Consider the following 20668-nt stretch of genomic DNA (forward strand, 5'->3'; position numbering starts at 1 on the left):
CTCCGCCAGGTGGACTATTGTCGCACTCACTCCTGACACAGTCTTTGGGACCAAGAGGGGCAATATTGGTCACTAGCGGATGCCCGCGACTTCGTCCGCGTGTAATTTAGTTTTTGACAAATCTCTCGGTAACCATGGATTTTCCCGGGATGATAGCCTATGTGTTAATCCAGAGTAAAATCTATTTCCATTCAAAATTTCAGCCAAATAGGTTCAGAAGTTGCGGCGTTAAAGAAAACACACATCCTTATTTGACGGCCTCCGTGGCGTAGTGGTATGCGCGGTGGATTTACAAAACGGAGGTCCTGGGTTCGATACCCGGCTAGGCAGACTGAGATTTTCTTAATTGGTCCAGGTCTGGTGGGAGGCTTCGGCCGTGGCTTGTTACCACCCTATCGGCAAAGACGTACTGCTAAGCGATTTAGCGTTCCGGTACGATACCGTGTAGAAACCGAAAGGGGTGTGGATTTTCATCCTCCTCCTAACAAGTTAGCCCGCTTCTATCTAAGACTGCATCATCACTTACCATCAGGTGAGATTGTAGTCAAGGGCTAACTTGTAAAGAATAAAAAAAAAACAAACATCCATACAAATTTTCGCGTTTATAATATTAGTAAGATCTAGAAAATCAGCACGGTTCTTAAGGAAGAGAGTATGAAAATCAAAATTCGGTCACACATAGTTCGGTTTCATTATTTTTGCTAGAAATATTGATACTTAAAAGATTGCTCATCAGCTGCATCTATAATTTTACAGTTAAAACATTGACCTCTCATCCTTAAAAGAGATTATCTCCTTGAGATAGATGAGTTTAAACGATAGAAGAAACTTTGACAACAGTAGAGGTAGAGGACACGAATCGAATTATCCCTTTGGGTGTAATGCCCTAAAGGATATCTCGACCGTATCTAATTAATGGACATCGACATTTCGACGTACAAAAAGTCCGTACATTTCTTATATGTTTGAGCAATCCAGTATGTGGAATGTGAAGTGAACGCACACTTTAAGGTTATTTTTAACGGCGACAGGTTTCGTGCTTGACTACCCTGTTTCCTGATTCATTTTTTTAATTCGTGACGAGTTTTTGAAAAAAATATTTAAAATGAAATTCATTTATTTGAAGTAGACTTGTAGGATTAGCTTTTTCACAGGGATTCTTTAGAAACAGAATCTGATACATATTCTACCTATTGAAAAAAGCCACTACGAAGTTTTTTTTTAATAAAAGTTACAATAATTCACTCGTACAATTCATGTCAACCTGTCTCGTGCAGAAGACAACGGAGCCGATTGCTTTCCTTTTTTTTCTATCATTTGTAATATTAAATTACCAAATCGTCACTGTATTTAAAAAAAATATTTTAAAAATTTACATCTGTCAATTTGTTCCCGCTTGACTTGTTACGACTAGACCAATTTTTACGGGACTTTTACTGGCTGATATTTATTTCAATAATATCTATACATTACATTTTCAACATTTCTCAATGTAACTTACCGGTGTGACATAAACTCTATTGAGTTTTTCCGCACACCGACACACATCAGTAAACGACACGTAAAATGTAGAACCTCCTTCTTTTTGGAAGTCGGATAATCATCATAATGGCTGAATTAGATGTAGTAGTAGTAGTAGTAGTATACTATGTGACGTCGCGCGGTTTCACCCGCGTGGTTCCCGTTCCCGTAGGTACAGGGATACTATATATAGCCTATATATAGCCTTCCTCGATAAATGTGATATCTAACACTGAAAGAATTTTTCAAATCGGACCAGTAGTTGCTGACATTAGCGCGTTCAATCATACAAACAAACTCTTCAGCTTTGTATATCTATACTAATCTATACTAATATTTAATATTATAAAGAGGTAAAGTTTGTAAGTTTGTCACATTTTTTAAATGGGGTAATCTTCGGAACTACTGGTCCGATTTCAAAAATTCTTTCACCAGTAGAATGCTACATTATCGGGGAGTGCTATAGGCTATATTTTATATTAGTATGATATATATTCGCCGAGTTAACACAGTTTTTGTCATACAGGTCGGACCGAAAATCCTCTTAAGCAGACTTATTCGCATGCGCTGCCTTAACCATTGTGTAAAATTGAAATTAATGTATGGAGACTTTATGTATCTTTAAAAGTTCTACAAAAAAGTCCGCGACACCATATATTTATCTTCTATATATTAGCAGATATAGTACCTTTTGTGTATTAAAAATTATTAATTTTATATACTTAGGTTTGCGTCATTATTTATGCTACTTAACTTAAATCCTTATCAAAATAAATTATTTAATAATCACAAGGATATTATGGAGATAAGATTTGCCCTTTATAGTATGTTAATTAGTTAAATAGTTTCGGAGATAATACAAAATTTCTAAAAGACGCAGAAATTTCGCTACATGACGCCCCGCGCTTTCAATTACGTAGTTCCCGTTCCCGTGTGAATATGGGGATCAAACATAGCCTATGACACTCGCAAATAACGTAGCTTACTACTGGTAAAAGAATTTTCTAAATCGGTCCACTAGATCCAGAGATTACCCCACTTTAGTTTCTTGGCAAATAGTCCTTTGGTCATCGCACCACGCTCAAAGGGCAGGACCGTTTTTGCTAAAGGTAGGGGAAGGGTAGGGGTAAGGTAGGGAAGGTGTAGGGTACGAGTAGGTTAGGGTAGGGTAGGTGTAGTGTAGGGGTAGGGTAGAGGTAGGGGTACGATAGGGAAGGGTAGGATAGAGGTAGGGTAGGGAAGGGGTAGGGTACGAGTAGGGTAGAGTACGGGTAGGGGTAGGGTAAGCTAGGGTAGAGGTAAGGCAGGGGTAGGGTAGGGTTAGGGTTAGCGGTAGGGTAAGGGAAAAGTAGGGGCACAGTAGGGTTGGGTAGGTTTAGGTAGGGAGTAGGGTAAGGTAGGGGTAGGGAAGATGTGTACATAAGTAAAAGCGAAAGCGAAAGCATGACCGCTATCACACTAATATTTTAAAGACGAAAGTTTGTGTGTGTGTGTATGTTTGTTCCTCCTTTACGCTGCGGCTGCTAAAGCGATTTGGATGAAATTTGGAATGCAAATAGATTTTATTCTGGATTAACACATAGGCTACTTTTCATCCCGGAAAAATCCATGGTTTCCGAGGGATTTCCAAAAAAACTAATTTTACGCGGACGAAGTCGCGGGCGTCCGCTAGTTAGTATATAAGTATACATTATACGATGATATTATCCCCGTATTCCCACGGAAACGGGAACTACGTGGAGTTCTCGAGTGAATTAGTGTACCGCAATAGCAATGACAAAAATATCTTCAAAAAGCGTAATTGTGCGAAGCTACTATAAGAAGAATCTTTACATAATTAAAGAGCGTAGATTGTGGCTTGTCACAGCAGTTTGGCCTCGTTCGGTTTAATTAAAAATATTGAGCAGGCAGTGTCGTTTGAACAAGCTCGAGAGTTTGGGCGTGACAGCGTCTGTCTGTGATGGATCATCACTCGTTACTGAATAAAAACTGAGACTCAGAGGAATTAATATAGTCACTATAGACACAGAGTATGGTTTGTATAAAATTAACGACTATAACAAGTCGTTGTATAATTAAAGCTTTGATTTCTATTCCAATAATATCATAACCATCCCTAACACAGTATTTCCCGACTAATTGGAGAGAAGCGGGAATATTGGTCACTTACAGCGTTACGACCGGTCGTATCCTTAGCTGCTTTTGTGACTGACTATCGCGTTCCAGCCCCAGTAACCAAGTGGCAAGTCGATTCTCTTTCTACCATCGCTAACGCAGATTTTCTTAATACTCTGCGTGTGTGAAGTCTGCCAATCCGCATTTTGACTCCGTGGAGCCCAGCAGTCAGGAGAGCCAAATATGGATTGATAATGATTATTCTGAAACTTGTAAGTTGATAGCAAGGGTTGTATAGACTCATGGTATAATTTATCCACCTTTGATGATTCATTTAAAGGAGTCAACAATGCTTGGTATCTAATTGACAACCTTTAAGTCATTTAATTTAGTAGCATGGCAAACTTTTTAAGTTAAACTGCATAGAAAATGAATCCATTATTACATTGCGTATGTTGACCTTCAGTTGGTGTAGAGTTCATTGCCCTTAATGATAAGAGACCGCTGATTCAGGATGAGGAAAATTTTTGGCGCTTATTATAGGTCCTGGTTACCATAACCTTAAACTTGACAAACATATATTAATGACGCATACATTATTAATTATGTAGGTCTATGTTTAAATATGTTTCGTAATTGTTAATTCGTTTGTGGACTATTTTTACTACAAAGCTTCGTATTAAAATACTGAACGACTAACAACTCAAAAAATTAGACAAACAACTCCATACCATACCTACTCTATGAGTACGACTATGATTTTAAAAATTCCACCTGATGCAATCTAAGATGGATGCGGACTAATTTGTTAGGTGTAGGATGATAATCCACACCCCTTTCTGTTTCTACCCCACCGTACCGGAACGCTACGTCACTCACGGCATAAGTCACGGCAGAAGCCAGACCTGGACCAATTAAGGATACCTCAGTCGGCCCAGCCGGGGATCGAACCCACGACCTGAGTCTTGTATATCCACCGCGCATACCACTGCGCTACGAAGGCCGTAAAATGCCGCATCTACGAAGCAACAAAAATTGTTCAAAGTTCAATTTGTCGCTGTAACAAAATCCATCAAAATTTATTAAACGGAAGGAAAATTAGGACATCGTTATTTAAAATATTAGTATGTAAATAATTAAATCTGCATTTAAATATACTAAAGGAAAATTACCTAATTTAAGATATTATTGTGTAAATAATGAAATATACATTTTTTACTTCTACCAAACTCAATATCTACAGAACTAAAATTCTGGCAATTTTAGATGCCACAAGAAATTAAATTCCTCTAGAACCAACTATGAAACTCGTTTCATGCCCGTCTATGCGTGTAATGCAGTTAGATATATCTATCTAGGGCATCTGAAGATATGCTCTAGTTGTATTGGCCCACGCCCTTTCCATTGTCTGTAAAAATCTATTTAAGTTGATTATAAACAATAAGATGTAGGTTATAATTTAAACGTATTAAACCAATTTTATTAATAATACTTTTTAGGGTTCCGAACGTACGTAGTACAAAAACGTAACCCTTATAATCCGCCTCGCGCACATTTTAAGGTCTGTCTGTTTTTTCCGAATGCTCTTGACCTATCCAGTTGGAATTTGGTACACATATACATTTTAGTTACCCAAATACAGGGATGTATCGTAATTAGGTATAATTTGAATATGGCTACTGTCACATGGCTACAGGGCCCAGGAATGTAGAGCCAAAACGCTTCGTACGAGTCCAAGGTACTTATATAACTTACCTAGGTAAGGTTTTGGACCTATAGGATATAGCCCAGTTACCCACATTGGAGCAATGTAGGGTCTATTCTCTAATTAGGCTCTTAAAAATAGGCTAATAGTCATGATTACTCTTTGTTAAAAGATTTTTAGTTAACTGGCTTTAGGGAATTTAGCTAACACAAAATCAATAAATATTGTCAAAGTTATTGTAATCAATTAATCATTTAACTTTCAATTATTGATTTTATTTTTTTGGATCTAATTAAAGATTAATTTATTAAACTGTTAGGCATAGTAATTGCACCGAACATGCAATATTTTTGTTACACAATTTGTGTTACGCTAGAAATTGTTTACCTCCATCTAAACAATTTAATTACTCCATTCTGAATAATATCACACACCGTATCAAATTCAAAAGATCTTCAATTCAAAAGATTTTGACTGCACAGGCTCGTTTTACATAAAATTAACTCTTCGGTTAATGCTTAAAAGAGCAAAAGGCGCCGCGCAAATACGAATCACGAGTCTTAAATTTCTAAACGCCGGTTCCTCTTTCTCGTTTTTTATCTCGGTCAACGGCCGTGGGGCCCCCATTCTGCCCGCTCCATTGACATCGATATTTAGGGTTAGGATTTAAAATAAATGCAGCTAAGTGCGAATCAAACTCGCGCACGCAGGGTTCCGTAAAAGTAAAAGGGCAATAAATGATGTTTGCTGTATGGGGGCCCCTTAAATATTTTTTTCTGTTTTAAGTACTTGTTGTTATAGCGGCAACAGAAATACATCATCTGTGATAATTTCAACTGTATAACTATCACGATTCATGAGATACAACCTGGTAACAGACGGACGGACGAAAAACAGATAGTCAAAGGGTAAAGCAGGACTCTATTACTATAGAGCTTTACCCTTTGGCAGGGGCGTAGTTACCGCCGTTTTAGTCGTATCAATGACTAGCTGACGTCGCGTGGTTTCACCCGCGTGGTTCCCGTTCCTGTAGGAATATGGGGATAATATATAGCCTTTCTCGATAAATGGGCTATCTAACACTGAGAGAATTTTTGAAATCGGACCTGTAGTTCCTGAGATTATCGCGTTCAATCAAACAAACAAACAAACTCTTCAGCTTTATAATATTAGTATAGATACGGGGCTCCCTGACTATAGGGGCCCCCTAACGTGTGAAAGCAGAAATTAGTAAAATGTAGGTAATTCACAATTTCTTTTTTTCCTGGTTAAGCGTGTCTCCACATCCTATATAGGATAAGTCACTACCATATTCATTTAAAGCGGCTATTTGTTTCTTTTGTGAGAAATCTTTATCCTTCAAATGGGCCCCCTAAATAATTTTAATACAAGGCACGCTACACCTCTACCTTTAGGTAAGGAACCCTAATGAACTAAATGAAGAATGCCGTCGGTTACACAAAAGCTTTGGCTCTAATGCTCATACGAGTTGACAAGGCTGCACGTGCGAGCCGAATTTATGTAACACCGCATAAGTAGAGCTTTTCAAATTTACCCTTTGCGAACTTGTTTGGAACTGGTTGAATCAAATGGCAAAAAAGCAGACATTATGTACATTGTATAGTGTTAATTCAATAACTTGTACAGTCTGAAACCAATTAGTGACAGTATGTACAATCGATTTCATCATCATCATCATCATATCAGCCAACGGACGTCCACAGGACATGGGTTTTCTGTAGGGAGTTCCAAACTTCACGATCCTGAGCCGCCTTCATCCTGCGATACCCTGAGACTTTCTTGATGTCGTCAGTCCACCTGGTGGGGGTTTATCATTATCAGTCTATTATTTAACGGCCCACAATTGGGACAGACCTTCCTTCTTATAGTAGGAGAGGGGAAAATCGACTTAAAAATGCTTAATGCGGAGTATGCTTTACGTCTATATTCAACATAATTATATAGATACGCTTATAACGGAGTAAGCTTTTAGTTGCCGATAGTGACACTCTACATTAGGTAAGTATTTTAGATCAATAAAATCCATGTATCCTATTTATGTAAAAACCCACCATACTCCAGACCTCTAGTATGGAGGATAACGATTATTATTAACACACGTTATTCTGGTTTTAAATCTTTGCAGACATGACAGTTTAGTAGATGACCAGTCCAGAACAACAAGTCTTAAAAAGTGCTGCTTTAAAAGTAATTTTATTAAGATTTTCATGGATTTTAATCAATCAAGTGATTCCCCAATAAAGTTTACTTTACTGTTTGTTCTTTCATCACAAATATAATTAAACACTCAAATTTCATGGAGTTCCGGCTTCTAAAGCAAATTATATTTACGAGCGTCGAGATTCGAAGCCCACGCAGTCTTTGTTTTTCACACTATACTTTTTATCGCTAAATCGGAGCATAGATAATGAAGTCACGGTAACCGATCAGCAAAAAATGTTTATTAATGGGATCTTTAACCCGAATAGGTATTTAATTCGTCTGCACTGACAAATAATCTAAGCTAATATTGTGAAGATGTAAGATTAGGTTTTTTGTTTGTTTGTTACGTTTAGGCTAATAAATTTATTCACTCAATAGACCTTAGTTTTTCGAGATTATTTCCCGTTTTTCTGGGCAATTTATTTGAAGTACCTACCTACTCAATGATTCGCATTGTAGAGAGCCTAGTTCTGGTTTTGAGTTTGGTAAGTAAGTATATATAGAGTTTGAGCTTTAATCCGAAATGCACTCCCATATGTTCCGGAGCATTTTCCTTAAGCACCACATGTGGAAGACGTCAAGCCGTTTTCGGTGTGCCGATCTTTAAGCACGTCTCAGCTCCTTAGAGGAAGTGGAGAGGTCCAGATAAAGTAGGTACCTACTTCAATTGCCTAAATAAACAATTATAGCAAATTATTATTCTAATGAAGTCGGTTAAAAAAATCCACGTGTTTTCAATCCGCATATCGCTGTTAGAATTACCTACGATTTAGTAACTGATGAATTTAATGAACTAATTCCATTGTCCAAACACTCAAAGCCAGATGATCACGAATAAAAATTTAGGGTAAGGCTTGGTATTACATATTTATACTCGTAGTTGAGCACGCGGCAATGTTTGGTCTAGGCATTCAATCGAACCGAGCGTGTGTTGACCGCGCCGATTTACCTTGAGACCGCACCTCGCCTCGTATAATCCTACTCATGAAAATATCCCTTGACCAGTTCCACTCATAAGCCAAGTAACTGGCTACACAACTTGTGCGTGTAGTCAAGTTTCGTACAATGCTCGAAGACCGGTCCACTGTGGGTGAGCGAGTTGTGGAATGCATTGGGACGGACTGAGATGGCGTGATTTGAAAGTGTATTCGAGTGCGTCGACTATCGACTTTTTCGTTACCGATTCCGCTGCCTTATAATTTAATTTTACCCAACTCGCAATTATGTACTTAAATTAATAAACAAACTCGAAATATGTGTAGCCCACAAATTGCTTTCCTGTTATAATTGCTCCGAAACGTGGGATGTTCTTTTTTTGTATCGCTCGCTAAAATTGTCTTCGTACCCGATTGTTTGAATCAAAATTACCCGTAATAATGTGGTGTAATTCATAGCTATAATAGACCGGCTCAGAACCACCGATGTGGTTAGATAATCAAATTATCATAATATTCTATGCATAAAAACAGTCGCACGCGTAACCAGTGACCTGGCCAAAAAAATACAATTTATTCAACGACGAGAACAAACATGAATAATATTGTCAGGTTCTTGCCGTCAACCAAATTTGAAAAGAACACAACCAATTGGTAAAGGATTTGGTCGAAATCGGCACTACTACTTCTAAAGAGATTTTAATAATAACGTCTAATGACCCAGTCAATAAAGCAAAATAAAGAGGTTAACCTCAGAGGCTCAGAATAAGAGATAATAAGCTGATACAAATATAATAAGATAATAAGAATAAAATAAACAAACACACATTTTCCTGATCCAAAACTAGTCTCAAGTCATTTAATATCTCGAATCTGCACCGAAGTTATTCAAGGTCAAATCAGTTATTGTGACCCGATTATCTCAGTTCATCTAGCGCCAATGATGTAAATGTTTATTAAGTAAAATAGTTGTGAAGCACAAAATTTGCAACAAATTCTATTTAAATACATTTTGAAACTCCTAACTGCGAACAGAGAGCCCGCAGCACAATTACCAGTAGTTTAAGAACGTCCAAATTGAAGACACGACTACGAGCTATTTATCTATCATTCCGAGGAAAACTTTGTTTGACTAACCTGTGCCTGTATCCACTCGGCACATCGATTCTCTTTCTACAAACACTAACGTTTCGAAAACTAACGAATTGTATGGGAATCCGATCGACAACTTGATCACGACGTGAGCTGTCGATAGCAGTTATCATTCCCATCCATTTTTTAATTTTCGAAGCGTTAGCGTTTATAGAAAGAGAATCGATGTGCCACGTGGATACAGGCCCTGGTACGGAGTTATTCGTAGGTAGGTTGAAATCAATTTGCAAGATGCCGATGACAAAAATTTCAAATGACACGAGACCTTGAAGTTACTTGTTCATTTCATTAGTATGTTGAATAGTGTTCAATCTGGCTATATTTACTGTCTAGACACGGAGGCCGTCAATCAAGCATTAGGTTTAGCTCTTCCGGCTAGTGACGCAACACAAATTGCCAGCTCCTCTGCTTAATATATTATGCTATCTAGCAAATCGAGAGCTTAGATAACTAAATACTCGTTTTAGAAAGGCCTAGGCACCGAACTTTGATAAGCAAGGTAGTCAATTATGGAGTAAGGCTTTGGAAGGTGAGAGGATTTAAGGCCCCATACCCTTAATTGTCCAAGTATAAAAAGTAATTTTTCGATATTTTGTACCAGGAATGTCTCCATAATAATTTATTTCTCTACGTGACCCATTTTCGTGCAATGTACACTTAAGATCTGAAGTTTTGAGCTAGCAAATTTCAAAAAATATGTTTTTTTTTTTAATTGTTCAATTTTAATGAAACATACTAGCAGGCGGCCGCTAGTAATAAAAAAATCGCTCATAAATTAAAGGTTATTTGCGTTCACTGCGCAATTAAAGGGGTCAGACTCTGAATTAATATTAAAGTAATTAAATTTTTTTATTCCTCTAGCTGAAGCTTTTATTCCTCTAGCTTTTTTTAAAGAAATTATCATGTGTCTCAAACGGTTAAGGAAAAACATCGTGAAACCTGCATTCCAGAGAATTTTCTTAATTCTATGCGTGTGTAAAATCTGCCAATCCGCATTGAGCTAGCGTGGTGTTTAGGCTTAATCCCTATCATTCTGAGAGGATATTCGAACATAGCAGTGAGCTGAATATGATGGTTCCTCTAGCTGACCGATTTTCTTGCGATGTACACGATAAATCGAATGTTGTGGGCTAGCAGGTTTCAGTTTCTGGTTTAGAGTTTGTACGTAAGATTTTTTTTTGAAAAATGATGAAAGTTCATGTAATTAACAATAATACTTCTCATAAATTGTATTATTATGTGCAACTGATTCTGTTTTTGCGTTCACTGCGCAAGTTGCTCGTGCCCGCGTTTTGCAAGAAACCCGACAAACCAGATGACGAACGACAATTTTCACATTCGCACGATAGTTAACTGGATATTACTTAAAGATAACTTGGAACATTTCTGGCCAACATTAACTATACTTACAGAGAAACATATAATTGAGTTTCTAATTAGAAGTATGCCAACTGCATGCCTATTATATTTTAACTAATACCTACTTATAAAGTTAAATCTCAATTAGTATTTATTATTTTGGTATACAGAAATATTATTGTATGCGTATCATATAAGTTACATAGTACTTACACTGGATTGATTTACAAATTAGAAAATTATATTTTAATTTTTTTTAGTCAATGAAGACAACTCAGAAAAATTTGGAGCTGTATTACATTTAAATAATAAACTACGGAGACTCTCTCAATAAATAAATCTATTAAATAACAATTTATTATTTATATCTACTAAAAATAGTTTGATCTCCAAAATTAACAACTGGACAGGTTAGAGAACATTTTTGACCATATCAGCCTATTCATTAATTTGGTCATGATGTCACCTACCTACTGTTTGACATTCACTAAAGGGTTGTCATTTGCTAGGATGACATTTGTTACATAGAATCTCAATTTCGGTTATGTCAACGTCAACGTTAGTGAATTAGCCTGCTGGTTGTTTAATAAACAGTTACCTAACTTCAAAAAAATTATATTTGTACTCGTGTATCGTAAATTTCATTATCTAACATCCTATCTCCCACTTTACCGCGTTATCAGAGAAAAAAATCACCCACTCAAATATTTATATTTAACTATTTGTTTTTATCGCCTCGGCTCGGAAACCCCGAAGTTAACGGGCTGCCCCAATTCGGGGCACCGAAATAACTCGCACGGTGTCCCACTTCTGTGTCCCGCTCGTGTAAGGTCTGGACGCGCGCCCGGTTTTTTACCGGCGCGCCCGGATTTTAACCCCGTGTGATTGACCGCGTGCGAGGCCCTGAGATCTTAAGCAGGTTTCGAGCATCTTTCGATATAGTGTGATCTTAGCCTTACAATTGCAATGTTAACGTATTAATAGTTCAGATTATTACCTATGTGTTAAAAGCCTTGAGTTCTTATGATCAGATTTTCTAACATTTTTATGTAGATTGTCAATTGTCATCTTACAATACGATAATGAGTTTAAATTCTTGTGAGCGGGTTTCGAGCATTTTTCGGTATAAAGAATTGATGAAATGCTAACAATTTAACGTATTAATGTTTTAGCTTATAAAGTTATAGTTTAAGATAGTATGTTTAGATTTTTGAAATCCAGCGATAAAAAGTTACATTTATAATATTGTAATCTCATTCTGTAGCTCCATGTATTCTTGTGAACGGGTTTCGAGCATTTTTTGGTTTAAATAAAATTTATATATTGATTAAATGCTAACAATTTATGCCCCCTGTTTTCTTTGAGCAGGTTTCAAGTATTTATTTCCGTGTATCGACGTATATATGTGTCATAAGTTCTTCTCAAAGCCTGGGCGTGTGAGCTTTTTCATGTAAAATCACTTAGGAAATACACCTATATTGACAAACGTAAAAAGCTCAAAAACATCAAATAATATACATTTTTTTATACAAATCGTCCGTCGAGTTTCTGAAATTCACTCTAAACTTACAGTCAGACATTTTAACCCTTCCTACATGTGATTTTAAGTGTCAGTAATAGAGGCTTTACATTATAATCGGAAAACACCTATATTATCAAATACTACATACTCAAACTAAGAAGACGAGCTTAAAACGGCGCGACATTTAGAAGTCAATAAGGAAATTCACTTACCTACTCGACGATGTCGACATAACTAATAGACAGTAATTCTTAATTTGAAGCTAAGAACTCATAACTTACTAATAACTTTGTATATTTGTAAGTATAAATTATAAAATGAGTATAAAAATTAATAATAGGCAGTCTGAAAGTGACGCAAGTGACAGTAAAGTTGAGGAGTAAAAGGTTATCTTGATGTTGATATGTAATGCGGAACCAAAAGAATGTTGAAATTACAAGTGGAAGGAAACAAGAGGAAAGGAAGACCAAAGAAGAGATGGTTGGAGTGTGCGAAAGAAGACATGTGTGTAAAAAGAGTAAATAATAAGTTGAAGAATGATAGAAGCAAATGGAGATTGAAATAATTTGCCCACCTCACTAAAGTGGGAGAAGGTAAAGGAGATGATGATGATGATGATAATGATGACGATGATACGGTTGTGCATCTAGTTGGCTATAACACTTGGTATAGCGAACTACGAGTAGATGCATTTTTTAATTTTGATGAATGTGTTTAGACAATGAAGTAAGTTATCGTAATAATTGTCCCAATATGTAAGCATGTGCTAATGTAACTATTTTTGCAAATGTCTCAACAAATAATTAAACCCGCTAAATTGACAGTACAGTCATGTAATGTGACACCGAACCCAACTGAACATTTGTCGCAAGCACACTGGAACCGAATTGAAACCTGAACTACCGGTTTTGAGTCTACGTTTAAAAATGATCGGAAAAAAAATTGGTTACGATTGCTTCTTTAGAAATAACAAAATTAATAATACTTAACGGTTAATTACCATATAGGATTTCAATAGGATTTTATGAGATAAGACGCATTTTGGTTTAGTATATAAAGTTTTTACTTTTCATTAAGAAAATTATATCCAAGAAACTTTACTTACTTGTATATTTTAGTTGCATTTTCAATGGTTTATTTGTATAGAGTTTGAACTAATTTCACGTGATACAGTTTATAATTAACATCGTATATAAATTGTCGGTTCTGGTAATGATATCTGTTGCGTGGCAGTAATAATAGGCCATATAAATATTAATATTCATACTTTATGAACACACTACTCGAATATGTAAATGAAACGAAGTACCAGGCAATAGGAAAGTACCAAGTGACTAGACATTCGAAAATAAAATTAGTCATCGTGACGAGTCCCGGTTCCCGACAACATTCGGCGCGGGTCCGTTATCTTCTTATAAACGTATGGGTGTGTATGGTAGCCAAATATCGGTGTCAGCCGGGGTGAACGACCGCGCGTACTAAGGCACCTGCAATCGCGTCTCTGTTGACATAAGCAACGAACAACCGACATGACGCCTAAAGTGATAATGAATGTCGGTGCAATACACTCGAGATTTAGAATTAAGTTTGTTCGCAAGTAGATACCCACTTCATGTTCTCGAAAGGACAACCGGTTTTGATTGAATACCAAATCGAGGAGGAAATTAACGCGTTCGCTTACGTCATTAGACGTTCGAACTCATGAAGCCATTGATACTAATGAAGAAAATGGTCGCTGCTTTTTTAGTGATCTAACCTTGAAACTTCCTAGATATTTTATAGGTAGAGTGGAGCTAGATATAAACGACAAATAGGAATCTAAAGCTATCTACTTTTGTTCTGATGAGCGTGACCGTCACGCATAGTACAATGCAAAGTACGGACTATAAAATATGAAGTTAAGCACAGAAATATCTACCAAATGTGTAGATTAAAATTGAGAACCATATAATTATCTAGATTTTGATTATGTTTAAAATTTGAAATAAATTTGAAATAAGAGTAATTGTAATGTTTCAATAACAAAGTTATAGACATTGATAGAAAATGTATTTAATAGAAAGTTGATGATTCTGAAGGTAAAATGTTTTATCTACAGTTGATAATCAATGATCATACAATGACAATAATAATTAAACTTAAGAGCTTAATTAAGCAAAAGTAAACAAAGTAGAACCAAATCTAGTGATGATTTTAAGCACCCAAAATCTGATGATGATTGTAATTAAGCCAACAAATCACCATAATGAACACCACTGCGTTGTCAATATCAAGTTACAAGAGGCAGACGAATTTACTCACGTACTTGATGATCCCCATATGCAAAACGGGGGCACAACCTTGCCCTGATTCTAAAAATTGGCACATTTTTTTTCTATTCTTTGAATCATGGCCAACGTAATAACTAATACAAACCAGTCAAAGATACCTCACACTTTTTCGGTTGTCAAAAATTACATTTCCAATATAAAGTGATTTACGCCAAAACATTCAATTTAATGGACGACCGTTACCAGAAAAAAGAAGTTGCAAAGTTTGAATGTTCTTAAGCGAACTACAAATGAATTATTCATGTATGATTTCAGCATTTCGTCAGTTTCTTCTCGCTCAGTTGTTATTTCCATTTACCTGGACATATTTATGTAATTATAGGTAGTCGTAAATTTTAGATTGTAACATTTTATGTGCAATCACATGGCAATACCATATTTGAAACCAATATTTAAATAGTCAGTTATAATTTAACCCACAATTCAAACAAGAACAAGATAACAAGAATAAATAAATAATTAAAAAGAGGATGTCTAATACAGAAACTAAGCTACAGAATTGCTTTACAATGGCATTTGATGGATTTTTATTTTGCTGCTAGATGTTCAATTATGCTACATTTATCTGACACCGATAATGTAGCATTCTACTGGTGAATGAATTTTTGAAATCGGACCAGTAGTTCCGAAGATTATCCCATTTAAAGAATGTTATAAACTTACAAACTTTACCGCTTTATAATATTAGTATAGATAAATAAGGGGGAGGACTTTTAAAAAGGGTTCTATAACTCTATATTTACTATTACTCTATATCTTATTACTTTTATATATGTGATTATGACTGACTTGTTTAAAAGTACTTTCAGAAGGTTTCCGCGTGCTTTGAATTTTAAAGACTGCCTCAGGGTTAACATACTTAATACTTACAGCGCGCTTTAAGTTTAGTACCGATAAATATATCATTGGTTCAAACCCGATGGTTATATCATTGCATACATTATAATTTACCACTTGTTAAAGCAAGAAAACAGCAATTGAGCTCGTTGTGAGACCGTCAGTGGTAAGCAAGTACGAAGCCGTCACGCCCAGCCACATTCCACAGAAATTGTATTGATGTTGTCAAACGAAGAAAATGGTTTTTTAATTTCTTCCAAGCAGGTGTTAGCAACTTTTCGTGATATTTCTTTGTAATGTTTGTATTCAGATCAGATATCTGATGTTTACGGAAACTTATTTATCTGTTTTCTATTAGTAACGCTCGGTGACCTCTTCCTTGTATTTTTTGTATTAAATTTTCAATTGAGTATTACTTAAATAGATGATTTTATGTCATCACATTTACAGATACTAGTTATATTTATGTCAATATCCTTATGATTTGCTCAGCAAAGTATTTGCATATTCCGACAAATTCATTTCCTATGTTATCATTCATTTTACAATTTTTTCCTTAAATTAGAAGGTAGAAAAACATTAGCACTATATGTTTGAGCAATATTATTATATGTTTATTGTTTATTTATTAATAATTTAGTATTTTAGTAGCCTTTAATTTGCTTCTTCGAATATATGCTAAGTGGTACAAGTCTTATTTACGAGCGCGCGGATCTCTTCCATGAAATTTAATAGAACAGCTGAGAATTAATACGTTTCAATTTATTATAGTTTGTTTGTATTTGGGTTATTTAATAAATAACATTAATAAAACAAATAATATATACATTCCATTTAGTTTGTTGTACTTAGCTGTAATATAAAAGTGAAATGATAATATATAGTATTACTACTTAAGAATACTTTACAAATGGTGAAAGTAGCTATATTATATCGTTAGCTAAGACCGGCGTAAGGCTGTGTGTAAATATACTTTTGAAAGTAAAAGCCAAAATATTTGCGTAGTTCATATAGGACAACATCAACAGAAGTTAGACCATATAAGCTAGAATAAAATGAAGCGAACTGTTTTTACGAAAGATTTTCCAGATCCAGATAGATGAGTTAAGAAACAGTGTACATACATACGAGTACTTAAATATTAGTTTAAATAGATAATATAATAATGAAGATACGTCATACTCTTATTTAACTAGGTGTAAATCATATACTAAATATAGAAAACATGTGTTGCAATTTTTTTTGATTACTTCAGAAGACAGAAAATATAGAGGTCAAAATTTATTTATAGTTTTATTTGTTACTAAATTGAAACCCATTTCATGGAAAGTCAAAATAAGTCAAAATCAAAATTCATTTATTTCCATTAGGCTTAGTATACCTACATACATTTTTGAGACTTCAAATTATGTCATTGTTTTATGGTACCATGAATTACTCGAAAATTAGAAATAAAATTACAAGAGTTCCAATTTTGAATTTTCCGATTCCAATAGAATTTACCTGATCATAATTTAAATGCTCTAGATAGAAAGTTATGAAAGGTTGTTTCTTGTGAACTAAAGGGAAATGTAGGAAATGAAAGTATCAGTAAAACCAGCACTAACCTGTTATGCAATGAGGACATTATTTCTAATACTAGTTTATTGGACTTGAGGGAATCTAATTCAATTTGCGCAGCTAACGTTAAGCTATTTACAGTTGCATGTTGTTGACCTGAGTCAGCTATGAACTGTCAACTATCGAGTAACTATATTATGTTTCTACACTCATTTCGTAAACTACTCAATATAAATACTCTAACCTTATAACAAAAGTATTCATTCCTATAGGATGTTGGTAATGTTCATTACCTAACGGGAAACAGTGCTACAATGTTTTTTGTTTTTAATTTTTAGATAGTTCCATCTCATTGGCTGAAAAAATTCGGGCTTCCAGAGACAAAATCTAAGATTCCACGGCGATACAAAATCGAGGAGGCTTCATCATTTACCAAGTTTTGTTAATTCTTTTATTTCTTTTATTATGATCAAAGAAAAAGTATTGTATACCACTGCTCGTGCGGTCTATTGTGCAATTCGGCTTTGCCTTATTGCACAAAAATCACTCGTGCTACAGTGGCATAAATAAAAATGAGTAAAATTTTCACTCATATTTATTTTTTCATAATTGGTATTTGATTAGGACTACGAAGAGGTGGTTGCAGTGGATGAAAGAAGATGTGTGTGATGATGGAAGGAAGGAAGGAAGTGATGATTATGATGATGATGAATGTTTACATAACACAAGTAACTTAAGTATCAAATATCGAAAAGTAGGTTTCTAAAATTTTAGTAAAATGAAACATAAACGTTTTCATTATAATTACTTTCCCGTACAAGACATCGCGTAGGTATTCATAAATGAGGTTATGCAAATTAGCAGAAATAATGTAGAAAACAATATCTACCAGAATTACAACCAATTCTACCAATATTACAGTTGTTACAATTTAAATTACCTATTTCTATGTGACTGTGGAACTAAATAAAATGGTACCTACGTAGATTCTCACTCTACATATTGATTTTGTTCTACTTTGGTATCTATTAAAAGCAAATAGATATAAAGGAGTTATTAGAACGTTACGAGTATATAGATATCTACAAGTATTTCTAGTTCAGTCTCTAGTTCCAATTAAACAGCAAATTAATGCCGCAGCGATGTTATCAGTGCCGCTTATGACAGACATTTGAAATAGGTTATCCAATCTTCATTGTGCTGGCGGCCCAAACTTAGTGTAATTTAAGCCTGGCATGACAGGGACATGAAACAGTTCCCAAGAAACAATGGTGAGCATCATAAATCACCAGACGACTTTTTTATATTATTAAACGTTACACAAGCAATGAACTAAATACATCAATCAAATGTCACGGCATATAGTTAGCCGCTTTAACTGTGACGAAATAGAAATGTTTTGTACTCGTGGGAGAGTATAGGATCAGCTGAGAGACTAGCGAGCAAGTATGTGTACCATGCCATAGTGTGGGCCCGGCCACCTACCACCACGCGACACTTTCCTTGCAGGCTATAAATATTCAGCGAACACTGCCAGAAGCCAGCGCTCTCACCGGCTTTCCTGATCGGATACCAACCTAGATACAGTTTGGGCTCAATTTTGACGGCCCGTTCTCGCACCCCAAGAAAAGAAGACTCGTCGTTTCGCGCGTTCACTCGCGCTTCTGTCTCATTGATCCATCACTGCACATCCGCACCAAGGTAACTAGATTAACTAGACACGAGTTCACTGTCACAGAGCGGAGAGGTCCGGTCACAGCACTGGCTTCACTTCGCGCTTGGAGACCGCGGCGATTGCTGTAACACGCGGTCGGTGAAATCGCCGAGAACCGAAACAGAGTCGCGAGGTCGCAGCGACCTCCGCTCGCGTGATAGCCGACGAAGCTGAGCGACAGCAGGTGTGCGGGCAGGAGTGCAGCGAGGCGAGAGAGCTGGACGAGACGACGCGCGTGACTCGCTGCCGCCGACTGACGGGCGACGGGCGACGGCGCGCCGCTTCACCACCACACGCGCATTCGCGCACACTCGCGGGAGGCGCGGAGCTTCGCCTCGCCGCCCGCTCGTCTCCGCCGCGAGCCGAACGCATTTACCGATAAATATTTTAAAATTTCATTTCAAATTTGACTTTAAAATCTGGAAGTCCGTCGAAGCGACGCCGACCAATAGATTGAATATTAACTTAACCAACGCTACACTGTGCGACGTCTCATTGAAAGGATTCTGTGGGCATATAATGAAAAGCGATGCGCGAAAGAAGCATTGCATCGCTTACGGCGCCCTCGAAGTCGTTGTTAAATTTTCGGTCGTATGAGAAGTGTTAGAATTAATAATGATTGTAAGAGCTCCGACTTAAAGAACTTAAAGAAAGCTGTAGCTAATTGTAAATCATTATTTTTTTATCAGATTCCAATCACAAATGTTTGAGTGCCATTTTTAAAGGAAGAAATAACAAAGTAACAAGCAATGAATGCATGCGCGGAGGCAGAGTAAGGTCATCGGAATGCTTTAGGTGCGATGCTACAAATTGCGCAAATAGATGTTCCAATGAACTCGTTTAATAATAGCGGGCGTAGTGAGCGCTGGCGAGATCTAGCCGGCTAGCTTCTAGCCATACATCGCATCTACTCGGCTATAATGCGAAACACGCTCAAGGTTGTCAGAGCACGTACGACGGCGTCACGCACTGCGCTCACTAAAATCTCACTAGAATCTTGAATGAGATGATTTGATCACGTCATCAACTATTGAAACATCAACTGGCGCGTCCCTTTGATGTTTGCTCAAATTAAGTTTATATCAACAACACGCAAATACCGGTAATAAATCTACTTTTTATTTAATTTACAACAATCAACATAATTCTAAAAATCCATCTTTAAGTTTGTCTGTCAGTCTTTCTGTCACCTTTTCACGAACCACCAAGTGTCCTTCGAGAACATAGCTAAGCGATTTTTTGTAAGGCAATTCAAAATTAAAGGGGTGCAATAGATGTAGTTGAAAGATTGTATGAATTTCTGTCACTTGAACGATCTGTATACACGGAAGATGGATTCTTTAACAATCAGGTAATTGCAAAATAGAAAATAGAAAACGGGATTACTCCTAAAAAGTCGCGAGAGTCTGCTAGGAATTGAAAAAGTAAAAGATTAAATTACCTATATTAATGATACCTTCAACAAAATACCCATATTAAATAACAGAAATGTAAGAAGTAAAAATATAGGTAGCTAAATTTAAAAGAACAATTAAATTTGAATTTACAAATTAAGACATAACAGTAGCTAAAAACAATGACGTCAACGTAAAAGGTAGATCACCTTCACCGTAGCAGTCAGATTTTATTATCAAATTTGTATCCATATATCTTTCGAGATCAAAAAAAGTCCCCGACTGTAATTGACAAAATAAC

The 20668-nt window shown here is 36.1% G+C and overlaps 1 protein-coding gene across 2 annotated transcripts in view; it reads right to left on the bottom strand.

Moving 5' to 3' along the window:
• The window catches only part of LOC128198110 (ecdysone receptor-like), a 169621-nt gene extending 150350 nt beyond the window's left edge, over positions 1-19271 (bottom strand). Inside the window, exon 1 of one of the 2 annotated variants that reach the window (XM_052881712.1) lies at positions 18837-19271. The gene's annotated coding sequence lies outside the window, so the exon portion shown is untranslated. The remainder of the gene's footprint in view (positions 1-18836) is intronic. The other variant, XM_052881713.1, reaches the window with a different exon arrangement.
• Between the last annotated feature and the right edge of the window lie 1397 nt (positions 19272-20668).

Source organism: Bicyclus anynana, chromosome 5 (genome assembly GCF_947172395.1).
Source record: "Bicyclus anynana chromosome 5, ilBicAnyn1.1, whole genome shotgun sequence".
Taxonomy (NCBI): domain Eukaryota; kingdom Metazoa; phylum Arthropoda; class Insecta; order Lepidoptera; family Nymphalidae; genus Bicyclus; species Bicyclus anynana.